Source organism: Lactuca saligna, chromosome 4, assembly GCF_052625555.1.
Source record: "Lactuca saligna cultivar CGN05327 chromosome 4, ASM5262555v1, whole genome shotgun sequence".
NCBI lineage: Eukaryota > Viridiplantae > Streptophyta > Magnoliopsida > Asterales > Asteraceae > Lactuca > Lactuca saligna.
This window is the reverse complement of record NC_136420.1, coordinates 166,290,731-166,296,675: the sequence shown is the minus strand read 5'-3', so window position 1 is coordinate 166,296,675 and position 5,945 is coordinate 166,290,731.

The following is a 5,945-nucleotide window of genomic DNA, read 5'->3' as shown; positions in this document are numbered from 1 at the left end:
AGTTTGGGGAAATAAGGTTATGGGGTTTAAATACAAGTTAAACCCTAAAAATTAGGGTTTCTATATCTTGCAAGTATGCTTAGCATACATGTATGATGAGCATACCAGGGAGCATATACGCGTACATATGGGGTACTCCCCGAAGGCGTATTTATGAAATTGCCACTAGGGCTCTTTCGCACACTTTCTTGAACTTAGAGACCAAAATGCAACATAATTAAATTCTACCGTTAAAATTAGAAGTACCTTATCACTAGGATGTTATAAAAATCTAGAAAAAAACAAAGTTTCTAAAACTTAACTCTCTATAAAATGAGCATAATCATGAAAATTTGGAAATAAATAATTTTTTTTTTATTTTTTTTATTTTTTATAAAATCCCAGAAAAAAAAATTCTTCAAAAAAAATGAATATTTAAAGGATACTTCTACTCATTATACTGATGAATTTAATAAAAATTCAAAAAAAAAATTCTCAAGTGTTTATTTTTAATTTTAATAAATATTAGCTTTCTAAAAAAATATGGAATATAATATGATCCAAATGTGATGATTCAAAATATTTATGATTTAAAAAAACTTTTGATTCAACTTGCTTATGATATTTAATTTCTTATGATCTAAAAATATTTAGACTTAAATATTTTATAATCCTTAATTATATCTTTGATGATTCAAAATTAAATGATTCAAAATATATAATAACAAATAATTTTTTTTTTAACAAAAACTTTATTTAAGTTAATATAAAATTGATTCACAAATTATTTGATTCAAAATACTATGATTTTAAACAATTTGATTCAATATTTTATGATCCAAAAATAATATGATTCAAAAATAATAGACAAAATTATATAAATGGTAATTAAGGTTCACACAATTGACCAACTTTGGTCCTTATGACAAATTTTGTGCGTAGATGGTCCCTATTGTTTAAATATCTTGCAAAAATAGTTCTTTTGCCTATCAGTGTTAGCTTTTTCAGTTAAGTCCCTTGTAAAATGACCCGTTTGCCCTTCATGCCATAATGACTATTTCTATATTTTGTTCCAACCATAAGGACCATTTACGTAACTTTTCTCTATTATTTATTCTTTATTATTTAATTTAGTAAAAATTCTATAATTTAGAATTTTTTTTGACTTATCCTTGATTTTTTTTTAAAATTTTATACTTGTAATTTTTGACATCTTGTTTATATAATTTTTTCTAATTTTTTGACATTTTAATATTTCTTTTGACTTTTTGCTTGAATAGTTGTTTCTATTTTTTTTTAACTTTTTGTTCAAAAATATTTTTTAATGATTTTTTCACATTTTGTTTGTTTATATTTGTTAAAGATTTTATGGTCATTATAGTAATATTTCGTAACTTAATTCACTTACAATCATATATTTCTATTTTTTTTGTTCTTTTAACATACATAAGGTTATATAATTATCTTTTTAATTCAAATATATAATTATATTACACATAAAAGGTTGTATGATTATTATATTTGTAAAAATTTTATAAACTTTTTTTTTAAATATATATTAATGTTTGTTAAATGTGAATATTATTAATATAGATAGGTTAATCATAACATATAGACTAATCGAAAAAAAATGTCTAAACGAATTAAATAACTTGAAAATATTAAGTTAAGTCCAATGTGAAATGACATGGGCGTTCTTATCAAGACTATGAGACAGTCTTAGGTTAGTCAATGTGTACCTAATTTATAGTAAACAAATTCTTGTTTAATAAATATTTTTACATTTTTTAATTAAAAATGTTTATATAAAGCTTTACAAAAATAATTAGTATACAACCTTATATGTGTTATATAGTTATATATTTGAATTATAAAATTATACTTACACAACCTTATATGTATTAAAATAACAAAAAAAATATATATGACCGTAAGTGAATTAAGTTATGGATTTTGAGTCGATTCTAAATTTTATATTTTTAACAGACCGGGATATGATTGGTCCGTTAAATCCTCATAACTTCTTCATCCGACGTCTGTTTTCACCCATCTTGTTCTCGTTACACTTATATTAATGAGATCTTCGATTCTCGTTTAGGTTGTGTTGGCTAAACACCGTTCGATCTAATATTTGAATTTCGGGTTGTACACTGTTAATCCGAAACTTCGAAAAATCATAACTTCTTCATATGAAGTCAGATTTCAGAGTTCTTATTATCGATGTTCTTAGTTTAACATATTCTACGACTTTCGTTTAGATCGCTAAGGCTAAATCTCGCTCTATCGTAAATTCACTATTTACGCTTCCGGGTATCGTACCGGTTCCGTCGCGAAACTTCAACGGGTCATAACTTCTTCATTATAACTCGGATTTCGGCGTTCTTTATATGTATGGAAACCTTGAGACATACTCTACAACTTGGTTAGGACTATTTATTCTAAATAATCTTTTGTCGAAAAGTCGTTTTCAACCCCTTATTACCTCTAAATTGACTAGCCCGGATTTGCGGGCGTTACACGGTGTTTTTCCACTGTTAGCGTGTGTGTGTAGTTGAAGTTCTTGGAAATGGCATCACCACCACCATAAGGTGATGGCTGTCGCCATGAACCACCATTGTGTGTGTTTAATGTAGTTAGTGTGTGTTTATGTTTGGTTAATGCATTGTAAAGTGTCTTTTGCTTGGTATAATAAAAGAAATCGAAAACCACCACCTTAGGGTGGTGGCTGCTGCCTCCTGCCGTGACCGGCCGCCGTGTCGGGTGGCGGTGTGCTTGACTTGTGACTTGACTCGATTGGGGATGCTTCAAACCCTAATGGGCCCAAAGAAGCTCAAATGGGCCTAATGAAGCTTAATGGACTCTAATGGACCCTAATAAAACCTTAGTGGGTTTAATGACATTCTAGTGGGCCTAGTAGGCCCAATAAAGACCTAATGGACCTAAAAGCCCAATAAATTGATAAATGGGCTAACATTTGGGATGAAAGAACCGCAATGCCAATAAAACCCTAATTTAGGGAATTAACCGGGACACATGGGAATTATTTAATAACTGGATATATTAAATAATAATCGTTGTCAAGAAATTAGTCCAAGCAATATTGGACTTAATTGATTAAGTCCTTAGAGGATTAAATCCTTAATGGGTTATGTAGGAAACTTAACCCTAATCATCATTTTATGTGAAACCCTAATTTCACTTGGATTTATTATTGGGCCTTCCTAGTGGGCCTAAATGATTGAGATAATAATGGACCATCCAAGAAGAAGCAATTGAACTAAAATAATTTAATGGGCCTGGGGTAAGGCCTATGTAAGGGGTTTGGACCCAATTTGGAAAATTGGGCCATAGATGGGCCATAGTTTGGGCCTTAATGATTATATAATGTTGGGCCTTAGAAGAAGACCATATAAAGGGTTTGGCCCAATTTGGAAAATTGGGCGATATGTAAGGAGTTGATTCCTAGTTGACTTTGGGCCTACGGATTGGGCCTTGGGCTTGAATAAGCCAAGCTTGGGGTAATGTAGTAATTATCCAAAGTAAGTGTTTATGGTTATGTAGTGGGACCCAATTATTAATTGGGTTATGTTTTGATATTGACAGAACGTGAATCTGTCATCCAACAGCTGAGGTTGAGTCAGCAGGATTTCAGCAGTACGGGGTTGAGTATACAATACTTCAGCAGTGTGAGGTGAGTTACCTTCTAGTAACGGTGGGTTTACGGCCACAATGTCGGCCCACTAGTAGGAATTGTCTGATTAGATGATTGTCTTTGTGATATCATCTAGTTTTCCTACTACCTGATATGGTATATGCTAGCTTGATGTGTTATAGTAGTAGAGTTCGGTTGTTAGGACCGAAGGGTAGATAGACACCCCAGCTACATCTGACAGTATGTGATGTCATGATTCTATGCTAGCATGATCAGAGATATGTGATAGGGGTAGTAGGAGGGGAACAGTCCCTGAGTTTGGTTGTTAGGACTGAAGTGTAGTCAGACACCCCAGATATGTCTGATAGTATGTTATGTTATGATATGTGATAGTTGTAGTGGTAGGGGGTGAAGCAGTCCCTGAGGTTCGGTTGTTAGGACCGAAGGGTGGTCGGCACCCTAGAAAGGTCGCACGGGTAGGATGGCACCCCAGAATGGCCGCACGGGTAGGTCGACACCCCAGAATGGCCGTATCGGGTAGGTCAGGCACCCCAGAAATGCCTGACAAGTATGGTATGTTATATGATTGTATAGTATGTATGCCATGTGATTGTATGGTATGTGGTATGATGGGGGAACTCACTAAGCTTCGTGCTTACGGTTTACAGTTTTGGTTTCAAGTGCTTTGTTTCAAAGGAAAAGAGTCGGCCTGATCGCAACGCATCACACTATGTCTTCCGCACACAAGATCCTTGGGATTACACTATGATATGGTTTCATGATATTATATTTTGATTATTAACACTTGGGTTTTGACACAAGACATTACTATGAATGTTTTTATACTAATGGTTTTATGTAACGACTTATTTAAAAATGAAATTTTTGGCCTTACATTTTGGGATGTTACAAGTTGGTATCAGAGCCTTCCTTTGAGGGATTTGAACACAGTCTCGGGTGTGTTTGAACTCAAACTAAGGACTTGGGATGCAAATTTTCAAAAGAAAAATCATTTTGTAAAAGAAGTTTGAAAAGAGAAAAGAACAATGTGTGTGACGCGTGCAATCACCCAAGCTCAAGTAAGTCTTCCCCAAGATATCCATACATGCTATGAGATGTTATGATATGATTATGAGAATTGCATGCTAGATTAGGGCTAAGGATATAGGAGGATTCCTTATATGCCTATTGTATGTGCTTGTAGACTTGCATGTTAGTACCGATCAGTCAGTAAAAGGATAGCCTGTTTAGGTTATGCCTGATTGTATGAGCCTTTGAATTGCATGTACAAATTCCTGATTAGAAGATAGAATGATTTGATTGGAATATGATGGTTAGATTTTCCATTATCTAAATGCTGCTTGCTTTCTGCTTTGTAGGACTCTTAGTAATGTGAGTTGGCTATTAAGTGAATATGCTAAGTCACATGTGGCACATGCTAGATAATCTCAGAGTGATAGATTTGACCCTATTGCGCAGCTCTAGTTTGGGTCTAAACTTTATAGGGATGAGTCTGTTACTTGAAGGATTATCTGATCTCTGTTCCATGTGGCTGTATTCACGAGGTAGCTAGTTGACATTACTAGGAATCTTTCAGCAAATGAGGATTGGGTGAGTTCGGGAACCTAGGGAAGCCTAGGATATATTTCAGTGAGTTAGTAGTGAGGCTCAGTTAGACTTGGGAGTACCAGTTGAGGAAGTGACTCGGAGGATTCGGGAGGATTGCTAAGGAAAGTATGGATAGGTGTGGAAGGTATTATTGGGCCCGTACTATTGAAATCATAGGATCCATACTCGAATAAGTGAGACTCTTGGAGAATCTGACAAACTTCAGGGAAGAGTTTTGACCTGGTTTGGGGAGTGAGGATGTTCCAGTTGCTGTAGCTTAGCCATTGGCAAGTGAGTTAGTGAGAGTGGCAGGGTGTCAAACCCTGAGGGATATGATTTCCATGATGTTGCAGATGCGAGATCGATTTGGAGCACTTTGAGAAGAGAGGTTTGTGCTAGGTGCGTACAGTAAGGGTCCCGGGAAGAGATCCATGATTTCTGATCATCAGGTGAAAGGCCAGTAGGGCCAGAGTCAGTGCAACACGTACATGATAGTGCACAAGGGAGTTTGTCGCTCCGAGGGTTTAGGCTACTTCAGGGTAGCAGGGTTGATCATGTCAGTTGAAGGTGATTAGTATTCCTCTAGATGTTGCGGGCATGTCATCTTCTATTGCTACTAGATGGATGTTGGGGATACGTATCGCGTTGGAGTTATGAGTAAGTTTGGATAACTTAGATCTCGGGTCGGTTTCCTGCTAGTGTTTGG